General features: G+C 39.5%; 1 protein-coding gene across 3 annotated transcripts in view; it reads right to left on the bottom strand.

The window, feature by feature from the left end:
- The window catches only part of LOC134347559 (uncharacterized), a 38856-nt gene that overhangs the window by 9680 nt on the left and 9378 nt on the right, over window positions 1-19798 (bottom strand). For 2 of the 3 annotated variants that reach the window (XM_063049911.1, XM_063049914.1), the window contains exons 2-3: window positions 10643-10691; window positions 10298-10494 (exon numbers count right to left, since the gene is read on the bottom strand). The gene's annotated coding sequence lies outside the window, so the exon portion shown is untranslated. Of the gene's footprint in view, window positions 1-10297; window positions 10495-10642; window positions 10705-19798 lie in introns of those variants that run through there. The other variant, XM_063049912.1, reaches the window with a different exon arrangement.

Raw genomic sequence — 19798 nt, 5'->3', positions numbered from 1 at the left:
AATGATATTTAGACAAAAAGGACAACTACAAAGCAATATTGCTGCATTTGCAGTTCAAATTATGTAATTTTATCAACCACATCACCAGCTTTCCATTGTGACAATTACTAGAGCCAAACATGAAGCAGAATCTGGATGGATTGTAACAGCAGCATTCTAACCACACAGCAGAACTGCCCTGATCTCAGTCCCTTATTATTGCACATTATTACAAATTATTGCATATTGGTAAATCATTATTTTATTATTCTGTACTATTATTAATTAAGTCTGCACATTGCTAAATGTGCTTTAAGTGTTGTTGTAACGAAAGAATTTCCCACTCGGGATTAATAAAATATTTATTATTATTATTCTTAAAGAGCCAACAAGCAAAAAGGCTATCTTGGATCTGCTGATGTGTAATGAAACAGGCTTAATAAATTATGTCACAATAAAAATCCCCGAGGAAGCAGTGATCACAGTATGATAAAATTTGGCTTGAGGATGAGAAACTGAAAAAGAGGGAAAAAGCAAAGGAATGAAGTGACTGTCAGTCACATTTGGCTGGGGAAATAAATTAGCAAGTCAGGCAATAGGCAAGCATCTAAGGATGTTTATGAAACCCAGCAAAAATATATCCCAGTAAGGAGAAAGATGCCAAGGTGATGAACTAACCAAAGCTAATCAAGGAAGTCAAGGAGTGTTTTAGGAGAAAAATCATAAAGACATCAAAAATAAAGGACGATTAAAAATCACAAAGGAAACTCTGACAACCTCTGCTATCCTACCATTTGAAAATTCTGATGAATCAACATCTTGGATATTCTCCCTTGTACTATTTACACTCATCTGGTCAAGACAGTGCTGCGATGAAATATTTGTCAAGGTTTTGGCTCAGATTTACTTCCTTTTTTAGGTCTGTAGGAATGGTTTGAGGGCAGTGCAAGGAGTTAGGGACAGGAATGAGGGAGAGTTAGAGGTCAGGGATAGTAAATGAAGAGCCGGGGCAGGAACCAGTGTTTGAAGTCCAAGTTGGTGCACTCTGCGGTCAAAGGTCAGCAATCCCAGAAGTCAGGTTGGTAGGCAGTGAGGAAACCCAACGAATCCCGGTCAGAGATCCATATGGGTAGGAGTCATCAGGGTCGGTAACCTCTCAAGTCAGAGGTCCATGCATGTCAATAAATCAAGGCCCGAAGGTCAAACTTGTGATCAGTGAGTCCTAGGATTGAGACCTGAAGGTTACAGTCCTGTGATCAGCAAGTTCTGGGTTCAATACACAGTGGGTGACTGAGTCTGAAGAGCAAAGTTAAAGATCAGTCCGCAGGTTGGCGAGTCCAGAGTTAAAACCCCGAAGGTCAAAGACCAAAGTTGGCAATTCCAAAGGTAGAGATCTGAAGGTTGTAACCCTTGGCTCGGCTTTTCTGGAGACCAGAGGCCTGATGTTTATGTGTCCGGACTAGAAATTGGAGGTTGGAGGCTGAAGTCTGAGTGTTTGGGGTCAAGAACCAAGGTCCAGAAGCAGCCTATCCTGTCTATGTATGTGAGTGGGTAGGAGGGTTGGACAATGGGAAAGGGTATGTTTTGCTGCTGCTATTTTGTTTTGTTATTGATGTTGCTTGTGTTACTTTGTTGAACATTATGAGCATGTTATGTTGGAACTGAAATGTGTGCCCCAGCGTATCTGAAAGTGTGTTGGTTGTTAATGCAAATGACGTATTTGTGTTTCAATGCACATGTGATAAATAAACTTGAATCTGAATCTGAATTCCTGGCCCTCACTAGGTCCTGTTTCCATCATTCCCTTTACACTTACTGCAGCCCCTTTTCTCACGCTCCCTTCAAATTCAGGAGGAAGCATCTTTACATTATCCATCCTCTCAAATCTCCTGATTCTTTAATGAGATCCTATTGTACACAATCTCCAACAAGTAAGATTCACTGAACTCAAATCGCTCCTTTTAAGATTTACATTCTCATCAAGGTAAGCATAGCACTCCTTAAACTAGGAGATAAAAACATTATGCTGGTGGTCTTACTAAAGTATTATTCAATTATAACAACACTACAACACACTTTTATCTACCCCTTTTGAAATACAGGGAAGGTTTTAATTGTCCTTTCTAATTGCTTGATGTAACTTTTTTTTATTCATTCACAGGAAATAGGTATCAATTACCCTAACTGCATCCTTATAGGCCTCCTACATCACCAAACAGCCATTCTTTTGGTGAGGGTATAACCACTGTGTATTAGTGAAAGGAATTCCATATTTCAAACATGATGGTGAAGAAGGAATGGTAATATATTTCCCAATCAGATAGGCATCTGACCTGGAAGGGAAGCTATAGGTAATGTGCCTGTATGCTTTATGCTCTGTTCTTCCTGGTGATACAGGTTACATATTTTAATTTTGTGTAACATTAAGCTATTTGAGTAACTGCTCTTGCATCCTGTTCCTGTAAATTTGGGATCAAGGGGGACCATATAAATGCTAATGTTTTTATCTATTTATTTTATTTAGCGATATAGTGCAGGGTAGGCCCTTTTGACCCATCAAGTTATGCCACCCCAGCCAAGTTGCTAGCTCAACACTCAACCCAGCACAGATGGAAAAGGTGCAAAGAGCCGGCCGGATTCGAACCTAGGACCACTCGCCTCAAAGTCCGGTGAAGATGCCACTACACCACCGGCTGGCTTTGATGAAGGTATGGTTGGTGAATTTTTTAATGGCATAAAGATAAATGGGAAAGTAATTTCTGGGCAGGATACAATGAGACTGCGGAGAAATTCATAGGACAGAGAACTAGGAAAAAGGATACAATTTGAAAAATGAGATTGCCAATTTTAGGAGAAAAAAATCAGAATTTTAAATAAATAGTTGAGAAGCTCTGGGATCTAGAAGTATATGGATGTTCTGGTCAGAAATGACTAGTAGACAGGCATAGCAATTAGGAAAACTAACAGAATGTTCTTATCTATTGTGAGCAAAATTAAATACAAATCCAGAGAATCCAAAAATTTCTTTGACTTCACAAGACTTGTTTTATTTTCTTTTTACTAATGCTGTCTGATCTGCTGAGTGTTTCAAACATTCTGCTTTTTTTCCCAACCTATGCATTTTTTTGATTTAGCAAAAGTTGGGAGCTGATACTTCAAGATGCTGGGGGCCCCGGTGCAACCAAATCCAAGGGCGGGGGGGGGGGAGTGGTGGGGTGGGTAAAGGGTACAGTTTAGTTCTTCTTATTTATGAAAGGCTATTATTCGACTAGATGTAAGGGTATAATGCATAATGAAGCAGTTCATTGATGACTGATAGGACAAATATATGGATGTCTAATGAGGAAAGGATAGACCTGCTAGGTGTGTAGCTACTGGAGATTAAAAGAGAATGAGGGAGGGAGAGAAGTAACTGACAGAAACATATCATGATACACTGAGGTTTTAAAACATTGATGTGGAATGATGTTTCAGCTTGTGAGAGATCCTTGAACTAGAAGTCACTGTTTAAAAGTGAACATCACCCATCTAAGACAGGCATTTTTTTTCCCTCACATCTTCTTATGAAATATGAGGTTATTTGGCCCAACAAGACTATTCCAGCTGATTCCATTTCATTACATCCTAATCTCGCTATCAACTTGGCTCCAATTCTTGTGCTGTCCACCTACATGAGGGGCAATTTAAAGAAGCTAATTAATCTACCAGCATAATCTCTGGTAGATGGGTAGAATGAGTGACCGAGGTTCTACACGGAGTGTTCAGGGAGCTGAAATGAATTTTTTTCCAACATCCTTCACATCCATGAGGAATAAAAATCTTTATGTTACGTCTCCGTCTAAATGTGCAATCATAGTAATTTATAATAAATAGAACAGCCAATGCAACATAGATGTGACTATCAGCTACTAGACAGAAAAGGCTAAGAAAATTTTAGAAATTAGTAGTATACTGTAGATTTGGAATGGAGCTCGCAACACAACCGCCATACACGGCGGCATCTTGTTTGCTTAGTTCAAAAGTAGGACATCCAGGGTTGTGATCTTAGGATTGCTAGCCATGCAATGTACTGGTGAGGCAAAAACTATACTTCTACTATACTTTATTGTCACCAAACAATTGATACTAGAACGTACAATCATCACAGCGATATTTGATTCTGCGCTTCCCACTCCCTGGATTACAAATCGATAGTAAATATTAAAATTTTAAATTAGAAATCATAAATAGAAAATAGAAAAATGGAAAGTAAGGTAGTGCAAAAAGACCGAGAGGCAGGTCCAGATATTTGGAGGGTACGGCCCAGATCCGGGTCAGGATCCATTCAGCAGTCTTATCACAGTTGGAAAGAAGCTGCTCCCAAATCTGGCCGTACGAGTCTTCAAGCTCCTGAGCTTTGTCCGCAGAGGGAAGAGGGACGAAGAGTGTGTTGGCTGGGTGGGTCGTGTCCTTGATTATCCTGGCAGCACTGCTCTCACAGCGTGCGGTGTAAACTGAGTCCAAGGACAGAAAATTGGTTTGTGTGATGTGCTGCGCCGTGTTCGCAATCTTCTGCAGTTTCTTCCAGTCTTGGACAGGACAACTTCCAGACCAGGTTGTGATGCACCCTAGAAGAATGCTTTCTACGGTGCATCTATAAAAATTAGTGAGGGTTTTAGGGGACAGTTCAAATTTCTTCAGTTTTCTCAGGAAGTAAAGGCGCTGGTGGGCCTTCTTGGCAGTGAACTCTGCTTGGTTGGATCAAGTCAGGTCATTTGTGATATTGACCCAGAGGAACTTAAAGCTTTTGACCTGTTCCACTTGCGCACCAGCGATGTAAATTGGGTTGTGCGGTCCACTACTCCTTCTGATGTAAACAACCAATTCCTTCGTCTTGCTGACGTTGAGGGATAGGTTACTGTCTTCACACCATGCCACCAGGTTCTTAATTTCCTCTCTGTACTTAAACTCATCATTACCCGAGATACGGCCTACAATTGTTGTGTCATCAGCAAACTTATATATTGAGTTCGATGGAAACTTGGCTACCAATCATGGGTGTACAGTGAATACAGCAGGGGGCTGAGTACGCAGCCTTGTGGGGTACCGGTGCTCAGAGTGATTGTAGAGGAGAGCTTGTCCCCTATTTTTACAGCCTGGATCCTGTCTGTGAGGAAGTTGAAGATCCAGCTGCAGATCTGAGTGCTAAGGCCCAGGTTCCAGAGCTTATGAATCAGTTTATTTGGAATGATGGTATTCAAGGCAGCGCTGTAGTCAATGAAAAGGAGCCTTACGTATGCGATTATACAGTTTAATACAGGGAAAGTGGGACCTATACAATAAGGATGGTTTGCGCTTAAAATTGGAGGGGAACTAATATCCTAGCAGGAAGGTGTGTTAATGCTGCATGGTGGGATTTAAAGTAGAATTGCAGAGGGATAGAAACCAGAGTACCAGAACAGTTAGTGGAGAGCTTGTGGAGGTAGTTGCTGGTAAGACCTCAGACAAAGTTAGGAATCAAAAGGTTGAGCATGGTCTGACTAGCGTCCTGAACTGTGTGTATTTCAATGCAAGAAGTATTGTAGGAAAGGTGGATGATAGCGCTGAAAATGAGGTAGCTGGTTTACAGAGGCAGTGTGCAATGAGAAGAGGCTGTTCATAAGACAAAACTGCAGTCAACAGGATGAGTTGCAATGTAGGAGGTGGACAAAATCAAAAAGGGTGAATACAGGACTGAAGGTGTCATAGTTAAATGCATGCAGTATATGGAATAAGGTGGATGAAAGTAGCACTGTTTCAGATTGACATGTATGATGTTATAGGCATCACTGAACCATGGCCAACCCATCACAACTGGTGCTCAGTCATGAATGTGGCTATGGAGTTAAAGTTTGTTTGGTTTTTTTTATTGATTAATTGACAAACATAGGCCTTTCCAGCCCTTCGAGCCATGCTACCCAGCAAACCCCCCCCCCCCGCCAATTTAACCCTAGACTAATAATGGGACAACTTACAATGACCTATTAACCTACCAACCAGTAAGTCTTTGGACTGTGGGAAGAAACCAGAGCACCTGGAGGTAATGCACAGGGAGAACTTACAAACTCTTTACTGGCAGCAATAGGAATTCAACCTGGCTCACCTTTACTGTAAAATGTTGTGCTAACCACTAGCTTCCTCCAGGATGCTGGAATTAGTACACCTGTTCTTCCGGCTAATTCTCAATCTCTTGGAGGCATCTTTGATAGTATGTTTCCAGGGATTTTATGTGCCTGCTGGATGTTGTCTATGACTTTGATAAGGTCCCACATAAGAGGTTAGTGGGCAAAATTAGAGCACATGGTATTGGGGGTAGGGTACTGACATGGATAGAAAATTGGTTGGCAGGCAGGAAACAAAGAGTAGGGGATTAACAGGGCCTTTTCAGAATGGCAGGCAGTGACTAGTGGAGTACTGCAAGGTTCGGTGCTGGGACCACAGCTATTTACAATATACATTAATGATGTAGATGAAGGGATTAAAAGTAACAATAGCAAATTTACAGATGACACAAAGCTGGGTGACAGTGTGAAATGTGAGGAGGATGTTATGAGAATACAGGGTGACTTGGACAGGTTGGGTGAATGGGCAGATGCAGTTTAATGGGGATAAGTGTGAGGTTATCCACTTTGGTGGCAAGAACAGGAAAGCAGATTACTATCTGAATGGTGTCAAGTTAGGAAAAGGGGAAGTACGACGAGATCTGGATGTCCTTGTTCATCAGTCACTGAACGTAAGCATATAGGTACAGCAGGCAGTGAAGAAAGCTAATGGCATGCTGGCCTTCATAACAAGGGGAGTTGAGTATAGGAGCAAAGAGGTCCTTCTGCAGTTGTACAAGGCCCTGGTGAGACTCCACCTGGAGTACTATGTGCAGGTTTGGTCTCCAAGTTTGAGGAAGGACACTCTTGCTATAAGAGGGAGTGCAGCTGAGGTTCACTGAGTTAATTCCAGGGATGGCAGGAATGTCATATGTTGAAAGATTAGAGCGACTGGGCTTGTATACACTGGAATTTAGAAGGATAAGAGGGGATCTGATTGAAACGTATAAGATTATTAAGGGATTGGACACGCTAAAGGCAGGAAACATGTTCCAGATGTTGGGGGAGTCCAGAACCAAAGGCCACAGTTTAAGAATAAGGGGTAGACCATTTAGAACGGTTGAAGAAAAACTTTTTCACACAGAGGTTTGTGCATCTGTGGAATGCTCTGCCTCAGAAGGCAGTGGAGGCCGATTGTCTGGATTCTTTCAAGAAAGAGTTAAATAGGGCTCAAAATAGCAGAATCAAGGGATATGGAGAGAAGGCTGGAACAGGGTACTGATTGTGGATGATCAGCCATGATCACAGTGAATGGTGGTGCTGGCTTGAAGGGCTGAATGGCCTACTCCTGCACCAATTGTCTATTGACTCCACTCCATATAGCAAGGAGGGGAGGACTATAGTTTTATAGACCAGAAGCTTAGTGTTGGTCCTGATATCTCAATCTTCAAAAACCCCCCTTTCTCAGCCTAGCAAAAGCTCCACTTGCACAGCCTATTCTGCAATTCATTTCAAGATCAATGCTGCCTCTTGAAGAAAGAAGGCTGCCAAGATATGGGAAATGATCAGTGTTCTCCAGAGGTATGTTGTCAACTTGGATGGTTAGAGGTTTAGAAGCTTGATCTGGAGTCGGTTGGTGCAGGACTTGGATTTTCTTGATGTTTAGATCAAGCTAACAAATAGATATTGAATCAAGGTAACAAGTGTAATGCCCAACTTGTTGGTTTAGCACAGGTAGAAAACCGGCCCTTGAATAGGGATAAGTAGTAATTAAGGGTTTAAGAGACAATGCTACACTGCAGACAGGCCTATGAGAGAAATGGATTGAAAACAAAACCTAAAGAGATTTCCCAGGAATTTAAGGAGGTTTGATTTATCATCAAACACTTAATAAACTTCTACAAATGCACAGTTGAAAGTACCCTGAAATCATGGTGTGGTATGGCAATTTGAATGCTTGTAGTATAAGAAGCTGCAGAGTAGTGGACTCTGTCCAATATATCACAGGCATGCTCCTCCCCACCACTGATAGTATCCAAGGAAATTCAAGAAGGCAACATCTATCAACAAAGAACTCCACCATCTAGGCCATGCCATCTTTTCTCAGCTACCATCAGCAGGAGGTTCAGAAGCTCAAAGTCCCACACCACCAGGTTCAAGAACAGCTACATCCCTTTAATGATCTGATTCTTGAATCGACCAGCAAAACCTTCACCACTACAGTTGAGGAACATTATGTACACTTTGAACACGTCGCACTGAAATGGAGTTGATTCTGGTTCTAATTATGTTTTCTTGTAAAATAGTGTATAATTGATCTTTTTCTGTGACTGCTACTTAGATCATACAATGTACATATGATGCTCCTAAAAGAAAATCCTTCATTGTATCTGTGTATAAATGTACTTGTGCATTTGACAATAAGCTTGACTTTGAGCTTGAAAAGTTAAAATTTTCATTTCATCTTTAAGTGAGTGCAAAGCAGAAGGAGGAATAAACAACTTAAAGCACCAATTCTAAAACTTGAAGCATCATTCAAGTTTACAAAACAGGAGGTAATTATTTTGCCAGATATGTAATTGAATCCATCCAAATCAATCCTCTTTATCTTGCTCTTCCAAAAGCACAGTATTTTCATTTGCATTCATTACTTCTTCCCTTAAGGAATGTAGTATCTTTTGTCATGCCTACTGAAAAACATCTAGTTGAACAATGTCTATTCTGCTGTGGAGGGGGAGGGGGCAGACCACATTCAGAAGAACCACCAAACAGCGTTTAATAATTTAGCTTACAAAAATATACATGAATGACAAAGACTAATGTGAAACAAAAGCACATTAGAAAATCCATGAATTCCTAAGAATTTTGTATACCTTCAACCAACCTACTTTACAGATAGTTAAGGCAAATAATTGAAAAGTTTATATTTCCTTCTTTGTTCCTGTGCTGTGCTTTGCTCTTCACTGCCAAGTAGTGCAAGATGCTGCTGGACTTTATAGTCGAAAGATTGAGATTGCTCCTCTCCTTTGCCATTTTTCTCCACTTCCCTTGTGCATCAAACCAAGTTCACAATCATATCGCTGATCTGGATTCTTTCGTTGGTCTTTCGCTAGATTGGTCTCCACCCAAGAGGGCACATGAATGAATCTTCAATGTAACTTCTAAATCTTCTAACAGGGCACTGCTTTCTCAGTACTGATCTGTGTGACAGCCTGGTTTTTGAGTTCAAGTCTTTGTGTGAGCCTTGAATCCACAATTTTCAGAAACTGGTGCAAGTTCTCAACTATGGTATAATGAACATTACATCTAGACATTTTCAAATATTATTTAATAAAATTTAGTTTATGACATCCACATTTATCAATAAAAAACAAATCAAAACAAGAAAAATCATTCCCACTTTAATGTAGATTTGACCTTTAAAACAAAACTGTACTTTGTATTTCATTATTTTTACCAGTTATTACTCAAGATGGTCCAGTCATACCACTTGTGATTATGATTTATTTAAAGAGCAATGTCACAAAAGTATGCATTTGGCATGCGAAGCAGGTGACTAAAACAAGCACTTATCCTAAACTGATACCTCTTAAATTGTAGAAAATTTATCAGTTATATTAACAGGATTTGTGTTTATTAAACCCAAGTCATTCTTACATTTATCAAGCATTCAGTAACATACAAAGATCCTTTATACATGCTTCTAAAATATCAAACAAAATACAAACACATCTGTATTTTCATTTCATCAATTCTTAAGGAATTCACAAATCAGATTTAATGTGCTTTCCAACCATACGCTTGGTGGTTCAATAAATACTCATTATCAAATTTTTGCAGAATGAAAATATTCCTGTATTAGTCCTTTCAATTACATGGCTCTAAGGTCAAAAAAGTAATAGCTTCTTGGATGAATAGATTTGATGTTATAAATCGTCTTTAGAGATAAAGTTATTTAGTCTATGACATTGTTTAAAGGGACAATTCATAGTTCTCATATTTTTAGACGAAGTCATTTCTGGTTCTTCTAAATACATGGCCCAGTTTAAGTAAACTTACTGCAGATGAACTGCACCTTTTCCTGCAGCTTGCTTTGAGCTAGCATCTCTGACAACCGTATTTTACATTTTAAATAAAGACATTTATCATAACCATCACACTATTTTACATTACTTCACTCTTTCATTTTATATTAAGTCATAACATATTAAATCATCTTATAAATTACCTCCATTCACTGCTTTTAAACCTTTACTTACACAAGCGTCCTGCTGGATGCACTGCAGAATGTGTTTAGCAGGGACGAGGAATCAATAAGGTAGCACAATCCATCACCACAATATGTTTTCTCCACTACATCAAAAACCTGACAGAGAACAGTGGATGCTGTGGCCTCAAAGGGGGGATAGAGTGTTGACAGAGTATTCCGAATACACGTATCCAAGGACTCAGAATCCTGCCAAAATAAGAGTATAATTATTCAGGAACATTCGAAGATGAATAGAATTCTCCCTTGAAACTTCAACAAAATGGGATTCACATCAACCCTTAAGTATTCTTACAAGTTAACTAATTTCTATGAAGAAAATAATGACGAATCCTACCTTTTTGACTCAGGAATACAGATGTGATCAATGGCCATTTTATTGTATCCTATGAACAAAACACATTGAACAAACTATACAAACAAAATGTGCACAAGGTATCATTCATAAATAGATTTTGCATTTCAATTTGTTGCTATCTAAATATAATTTTTTGATAAAGGTTTAACTATGATCTTCTTATATTGTTATTTCTTACATCATGCATTCACGTTACAACATTTACAATGACAGAGACTGCTCTACCACTAATAAATCATTGGTTTTTTTTTAATAGAAAGTTAAAGATTTCTGCTTTTATCTGACTATATTGAGAAATAGTATTTGTTCCATCATATGCCCATGGCAAAAAGAGTTGCTGTAAATTGTGAAGTAATGAATAAAAAGAATTCTATTTTTGCTATGCAGCTTAATAAACGATGGAACTCCGGAAATGCTGCACATTGCACCAATAAATATGTAAAATATCTACCAGAATTCATATCTGAGACATTGTATTCTATCCATTGTATAGAATGGATGACAACACCCTCAATGTTTGCAGACTGGCAGGTAGAACTGCTCAAATGCTTGCATCAAATCTAGTAAGGAAACAATGAGGTAGCTTAAAAAGCTTCTGTTCATTAACTAAGCTTCAAGGAAGAGGTATTAATATGATGGTAATTGTTTTGAATGAAACATAATCCTCTTATTTCACCTCAAGTACATCATGCTTTATCAGCAGAAAGAGCAGCATAATTCAGAGCTAAAATTATTCACGTATAGAAGTCAGTCAGGTTTTTTTTCTCTTTATTTATTCATGGGATGTGGACATCGCTATCCATGCCTGCATTTATGTCCATCTCATTCTCTCCCTGAACTAAACAAATAGTTAAAAGTAAACTTATCAACAGGTCCAGAGCAGCGATTCCAAACAAGGGCAGTTATTTGTCCCAAGGAGGTATGAGCAGAAATAGAAGTTGTCGGGGGGTGGGGGGGGAAGCAGTAAGCAGCACCCTAACTTGAGGCATGAGACTTGACCAACAATTAGCAGAACAGGCATTTTCTGAAACAAAAGGATGAGGCACTGGAACACAGCAAGAACCACAGCTCTGCAGGCAGTGAGCACTTGTCTTCACAGCACATCTGAAACTCAGCAATTTCATCCAACTGTATCAACCAAAAAGACATTAATCAGGATGCATAAGTTAGCAACCAGTGTGCCCAACAATTCCCTTTAACTTGCAGTACAGAACAAGTTCATGCAATTTAACAGCTGCTAAGTCAAGTACACCCTCTCAACTTTCTCTACAGATCAACGGAAAACAGGTCACGCAACGATATAGCGCTGGTTGGAACCAAGCAGTAAAAGGGAACCAATCATTGGAACTGCCAACCCTGATGATTCCTCTTGAGCTGTTCAAAGTGACCCCTTGGCTTCATACCTGCAGTCACGAACCATTTTTGGGGATTATGAGACTTCCTTGACTGGTCAATTGCACTAACTGGGGTGGTATCAAGGTAGCTTGCCGAACACTAGCTCTATCCCGACTAACATTCAGATTCCAATCTGGACCCTTTTTAACTTAATTTTCGCTATTGTGATCGTTTTTACCTTCGCCTTGCCGCACCTCTGCATGCTGCTACCATCGTTCCATCTGTGTCAAGTTGCTGCTGTCATCAACATCCAATAGTCATTCCCAGTTTGTGTTAATTTTTCATTTTAATTTAGCCCCATTAATGATGGATAAATACTTACGGTGCAATCTTTGAGGGTGAGGCCTTGAATTCTAATCCTGCTAAGAAACAGAAACTACAGGAAATGCATCAATACTATGTTTATATACCTGGAGTATGGTTTTATTCCATCCCGTTAGATCAGTAATGTCCCATGCGTCTTATTTGTAATACTATATTTTCTAATGAAGCCATGAAACCATCAAGATTGCAGGAACACTTCCGTAAAAGACACCCTGAAAAGGCTACTTATGGTATTACTCAGTTCCAGAAGATGAAAGCAGCATTTGAAAAATGTTGTCCACTCGAATCATTTGGCAAGAAAGCTAAAATTGACCTCGATAGTGGTCTCGTTGCTTCTTATAACATTTCCAAAATGATAGAAAAGTGTGGAAAATCTCATACCATTGGTGAAAGATTAATAATGCCTGCTGTATCAGAAGTGCTCACCACTGTTCTCAAAATGGATACCAGTATTTTAAAATCAATTCCTCTGAGTAACAACTCTCAAGTTCATCATATTGACAAAATGAACAAAGACATTGAGTATCAACTATTCACACAGCTACAAAAAACAGAATTTGGGATATAACTGGATGACTCCACTGTGTGAGACAACAAGACATTGCTGATGGCATATGTACTGTTTATCAGAAATGGAAAAATTTATGAAGAGATTCTTTTGTAAAAAGATAAAAATAAATAACAATGAAAAATCAATCAATGAACTCAAAATGTATATTGAGGATAAAAGTATTCCAATTAGGAACATGATTTCTTATGCAACAGAAGGAGCACTATATATGATAGGTCACCATGCTGGTTTAGTGGCAATTATGAAAGAAGAAATTCCAAGTTTGTTTGCAATCCATCGTGTAATTCATCACCAACATCTCGCAGCCAAATACTTCAGCCAGTGACTTTTTTCAAGCATAACTCTTATGATATCTGCCATCAACAAAATTAAAGCTCATCTATTAAATAGCAGAATATTTAATCAGTTTTGCCAAGATAACGATGAAGAGTTTGAACACTTGCTTCTTCACACTGAAGTGCACTGGCTGACAAAAGGCTGCCTCTTAAAGCTTTTCTTTGATCTTTTTGTCACTGTGGTTAAATTTTTGCTCAAAGTCGACAAGAGCTTGGGAAACAAGATGGAACGATGTGGAGATGCTGCATACCTTGCCAATCTGTATGACAAAATGAACATTCTAAATATGAAACTGCTGGGTGACAATTTCAATTTAATCTAGGCAAAACATGCAGTGTCCACTTTTATCAAAAAATTGAAAATACAGAAGACAACATTGGGAGATGAATGTTCTCAGTTCCCTGTATGGAAAGTATGGCACTCTCTTTCATAGATAGTGATTCGCAAGAATACTACTTACACCCGCAGTCACTGAAGAAGGATTTTCAAAATCAATTCAAGGATTTGAACGACCTGGAAATTCCAGACTGGGTAATTAACCCATTTCTTTGCTAAGTGGAAGAATGTGAAGAAGTCAAAATGCTTTTCAAAAATGTCGGCTTTTGTGATACGTGGTTACACCGTCATATGAAGCTTCCTGATCTTTGGAAAAGAGCCAAACTGCTCTTCAATGCATTTCCACCCTCCTACCTTGTCGAAACAGGCTTCAGTGCAGTGAACCACGTACACACAAAAAACACTTGGACATTGTTATGTGTGGGGGCTTAAGGCTTTTGCTGTCACAACTTGAAGCAGATATTTCAACTCTTGCTAAAAACCATCAAGCTCAAGGATCATATTGATATTGAAGCTGCTGTACAGCATACAGGGACTGTGTAAGCTAGGTTTAAAGACAAATAAAAGTTTAAAGCAGAATCATGTTTCTCATGTTAGCATACGGTAGACATGTTGTTACACTATGGGGCACTGGAAAGTATATTGTGCCTAAGAGAGGTGTTGGCAAGTATGAAAGTGCTTTGATGAGGGGGGGGGGCGTGTTGGGCGATGGGCAACCTATAAGTTGGGAACCACTGATCTGGAGTCACAAGAGCCTAGACTGCACAATGACCAAAAGTTTACATCCCTAAATATATTTGTGCACTATTTGGAAATCCACTGTTGTGAAACACTTCTGTTTTTGACAACTGCCACTTGTGTCTTGCTCGCAATCCTATGAAGGCTGTACTGATCACATGTTGCATGAGCAAATTAAATTGCCTCTCACTCGTATTAAGTAATAATAATTAAAATGACTTTTACTGTACTGGATATGCCGATGTAGTTGAAGAGTTACAAGCAGGGCTTGAAATAAATTCTTCTCTTATATTTACTTTTACATTGAAGTTATTATCTTGTCATTCTATAATAGTAATACTATGCAGAACTATTTTCTCCAAGGATGATTTTATGTATTTTGTATTAGGGGCTGAAAGCAGAGATTGTCATGTAAAATATTTGTTTTAATTGTGAAGTCACTGGTGTATCCTGGCAATTTACCATACAATAATTGCTAATGCAGTCCATAGATCACATTCACACCTCAGATTCTGGAGCAATGGAGAGATGTTTATCAGACTCTGTAAGCTGTACAGACATAAGTAAACTAGACAGTCACTGTGCTTGACTATTTAATCATTACAAAATTTGTGCTTAATACCAGCAACAGAACATCATGACTGAATTCATTTGCTTCTGATATGATGTCCCTAATCTCAACAGAACTTGGATTTGTGTCCTTTATAGTTATGTAAACTAAAAGTACAAAGTTGGCCGTCCTTTGTTGAATTCTTCTTTCTGCAGTATAAATGAATTTAATTTGTTCCACTGTCTTTGATTTGACCGGATTGTCTTACACTTGGTATGCATGAAGAATTTACTCCTTTCAACTGAATTGTTAGCATGGGAGAGGCTTTGCAGAAATAAGAGTTGCTTTCTTCTGCTCAATCCAGGTTACTCGGAAAACTGAATCAAAGAAAAGGCTGTGGGGAGCAACAGAGTATCAGCTATTGATTTTTACTGAAAGAAAACATTTTTGCCTACCCTTGCAATATTTCTGAAAAAGCCATTAAATTGTCTCTTCAGTGAGGAACTTGAGTGATACTGATGTTGGTTGACAACACACTTCTTTCAATATAACTCAGTTACCAGCCATCAGTCTGTACATAAGTTTCCTTCATTGTGTATTGCCTAGACTAGACTACTCTCACTGTAACTCCGAAAAATATTTATAACGCAGAAATTACATATATAATGTAATCCTTCCACTTGCCTCAAATTGCAAGTGTGGTACATGCTTCAGTGTTTAACCATGTATGACCATTATTAAAGTTATAATTTTATCACAAACCCTTTTTATTGGTAAAGTTCAAGTTTTTTTCATTTTCTTGAGGATTCTTCCTTTTGTGTTGTGAAAAGCAATCTAAAACCCATATTTTGTTGATTTGTACTGGCAAAGTTTCTGTGCAAAGTTTAATTAAACTAATATAGCATGATATCTTGTTAAAATACTGTAGATTCCGGTTAATTGGGACACATCGGGACCAGTACATTTTGGCCCAATTAAGTGGGTGCCCCAATTAGCCAAAGTTTCATGGAAATAGTTAAAAAGGTATAAGAGAAAATACAAACCACTGTTTAACTGAGTAACAAATGATGTATTTAAACAACAGGAATTCTGCAGATGCTGGAAATTCAAGCAACACACATCAAAGTTGCTGGTGAACGCAGCAGGCCAGGCAGCATCTCTAGGAAGAGATACAGTCAACGTTTCAGGCCGAGACCCTTCGTCAGGACTAACTTATGTATTTAAATGAAATACAAAACAAATTAGAACACTATTAATACTACCAGTGGTTGTCCACTGACCATGGTAGGAAATCTGTGCAAGAGAGTTTTTAAATGGAAAAGCCATTGCACTGGTGAGTTCTACTCTCTCAAACTCAGAAGTCCAGGTCCAGTGGTACGAGTAGGTGTCACAACTGGAGCCTTCCCTGGTTGCAGTGGTTGACTATGACCTCTGCGTCTCACCATGCTCTTGAAGTTCTGAAGTTTGGATCTCACTGTAGATCTCGTCTGCCCAGACCACCTGGGCTGACTTCACATGCTAGCACAGGCATATCCCTATCTCACCGGGGTACGAGACCCGTTGGCAACCCTCACCTGGTTTAGCCCACCTGTTGGCTCTTTAAGAAGGGAGGGAAGCAGAAAAAAAGGAAATGATAGGCCAATTGGCTTGACCTCAGTAGTTGGAAAGATGTTGGAGTGGATTGTTAAAGACTGGGTTTCAGGGTACTTGGAAACACATGATAAAATAGGCCAAAGTCAGCATGGTTTCCTTCAGGAAAATCTTACCTGAGAATTCTGTTGCAATTCTTTGAGGACTTGAAAAGCAGGATAGACAAAGGAGAATGGTAGATGTTGTGTACTTGGAATTTCAGAAGGCCTTTGACATGAGGCTGCTTAAAAGCTGATAGTATTACAAGAAAGATACTAGCATGGGTAGAGCACTGGCAGATTGGCAGGAGGCAAAGAGTGAGAATGAAGGGAGCTTTTCTGATTGGCTGCTAGTGACTGGTGGTGTTCTACAGGGGTCAATATTGGGACTGCTTTTTAGACTATATGTCAATGATCTGGATGACAGAATTCGTGGCTTTCTGGCCAAGTTTGCAGACCATACAAAACTAGGTGGAGGGGGCAAGTAGTGTTGAGGAAGCAGGGAGGCTGCAAAAGGACTTAAGACTGATTAGGAGAATGGGCAAAGAAGTGGCAGATAGAATACACTGTCAGGAAGTGTATGGTCATGCACTTTGTTAGAAAGAATAAAAGCACAGACAATTTTCAAAACAGAGAAAATTCATAAATCAGAGGTGGAAAGGGACTTGGGAGTCCTTGAGCAGGGCTCCCTAAAGGTTAACTTGCAGGTTGAGTTGGTGGTGAGGAAGGCATATGCAAAAGTGGCATTCACTTTAAGAGGACTAGAATATAAAAGCAAGGATATAAAGCTGTATAAGGCATTGGTGAGGCTTCACTTGGAGTATTGTGAGAAGTTTTGGGCCCCTTGATCTAAGAAAGGATGTGCTGATATTGGAGAGGGTTCAAAAGAAGTTCATGAAAATGATTCTGGGAATGAAAGACTTATCATATCAGGATAGAGGGACGTCCACTTAGAACAAGGAAATTCTTTAGACAGAGAGTGGTGAATCTGTGAAATTCACTGCCACAGGGTGCTGTGGAGGTCAGGTCACTGCGAATATTTAAGGTTCTTGATTAGTCAGGGATTGAAAAGCTGTGGGGAGAAGGCAGGAGAATGCGTTGAGAGGGAAATAGATTAACTAAGATCAAATGACAGAGCAGACTTGATGGACTAAACGGCCTAATTCTGCTCCTATGTCTTATGGTCTTATCCTTCCTTAGATATGGGGCCTAAAAGTTCTGGTCAAGATGGCACCTACATACTTCGCTCTCACAATCGACATATTTGGGATAGACCACAAAACTATTTATTTCCCTTCTTTTACATCTATTTTTCATCTTGAATATGTTTCTGGAACTGTTCAAGCCTGTGATTTGCAGTTTGGAGATTGTTTGGGTGATCCAGTGCTTTGCTGTCTCCGAGAGGATTCCAGGAGGGAATGAGTTCAAGCCTCCTGGTAAGGAGGCTGCAGGGGGTGCAAGCAAATGTTCAACTCCATTTTGCCGATTAAAGCTTCCATTTTTCGCCGATTAAAACGACAAGGAGGATTGAAACATCAAGGTGAATCTGGAAGGTGTGCGCTGGTTGGCTGCCTTCTGATTGCCCTGCTACCAGAGAGGGGAATCTGTGTGGCCTGCCACTATGCCCAGAGGAATTACTGAGATTTTCTGTTTTTTGGGCATAGATATAAATATGAATATGTGTTTGGACTATGGACTTTTTTCAGTCTTACAGTTTTTTTATATTCTGTGTTTTTGTTCTTCCATTCTTTTTTTTGTGCAGGTGAAGGGGATTTGGGAGTCGATGTTTTTGTTAGGTAGTTTCTTTGTTTGGGTAGAGGGGGATTAGGTAGTCAATGTTCTTTTCACGTTTCGTACGGAGGGGGGTTTGAAGTGTGATGTTTGCATTACTGTTTTTTTCTTGGTTGTGAGGCTATCAGGAGAAAAAGAACCTCAAAATTGTATAGTTTCATAATAAATGAACCTTTGCATCCTATAAAACTTGCCACGATATTCCAAATGTGGTCTGGCCGATACCTTATAACGCCTCAGCATTTCAGCATCTCAGCTTTTGAGATCCCAGTCCTCTGGAAATGAATGTTAATAATTTATTTGCCTTTCTTACTATCAACTCAACTTGCAAGTTAGTAACTTGAATGAGGAAGTGGAATGTGGGTTAGAAGTTTGTATGCCACACAATAGTCGGTGGTGGTGCGGATAGTACAGAAGGTTGTCATTGGTTACATCAGAACATTGACAGGATGCAGAGCTGAGCTGAGAAGTGGCAGGTGAGTCCGTAAAAGTGTGAAGTGATTCACTTTGGAAGGTCAAACCTGAAGGCAGAATACAGGGTTAATGGCAGGATTTTTAACAGTATGGAGAAACAGAGACCTTGAGGTTCGAATCTATAGATTCCTCAAAGTTGCAGTGAAATTGATAGGATGATTAAAAAGGCATATGGTGTGTTGGTCTTTATTAGTCAAAGGACTGAGTTTAGGAGCCACAAGATAATGATGCAGCTCTATGAAACTCTGGTTAGACCACATTTGGTATACTGTGTTAATTTCTGGTTGCCTCATGATAGGAAGGATGTGGCAGCTTTATAGAAGGTGCAGAGGAGATTTAGTAGGGTGCTGCCTGGATCAGAGAGCATGTCTCATGAGGACAGGATGAGTGAGCCAGAGCCTTTCCCTTCGGACAAGAGGATAAGAGATGACTTGATAGAGGTGCACAAAATGATAACTGGCATAGATAGACTGGCCAGGGCTGAAATAGATAATACAAGGGGGCATAACTTTGTGACTGGAGGAACATATAAAGGAATTTCAGAGGTAGGTAGTATGTGCAATGTACTGCTAGGGGTGGTGGTAGAGACAGATACATTACCGACATTTAAGAGGCTCTTAGGCACATGGATGAAAGAAAAATGGAAGGCTGTGTGGGAGGCAAGGGATGGGGCTTAAAGGAATGGCACAACATCATGGGCTGAAGGGCCTGTATTAAGCTGTACTGTTCTGTGTTCAATGTATCAATACCCTGACATAGCAGTTGGTTTTAATGGTACTTGTGTCATTAATAAATCTGCAAAATATAGTCTTCTTCTATTCATGTAATTGTACACTCACAGATACACTACATGCTTTCATGTAAAATCCAGCTACTTGAGTAGAATGGGCAAAGCTAAATGTACTGTGAACTATTGCCAATATTGGAAACATTTGTAATAAAGCAACTACAAGTAATAAAATAAAAATTTAACGACCCTGAACCTTGAACAT

The sequence above is a fragment of the Mobula hypostoma genome, chromosome 6 (genome assembly GCF_963921235.1).
Source record: "Mobula hypostoma chromosome 6, sMobHyp1.1, whole genome shotgun sequence".
Classification (NCBI taxonomy): domain Eukaryota; kingdom Metazoa; phylum Chordata; class Chondrichthyes; order Myliobatiformes; family Myliobatidae; genus Mobula; species Mobula hypostoma.
The sequence above is the reverse complement of the archived record's forward strand: the minus strand, read 5'-3'. Positions and strand labels throughout refer to the sequence as shown.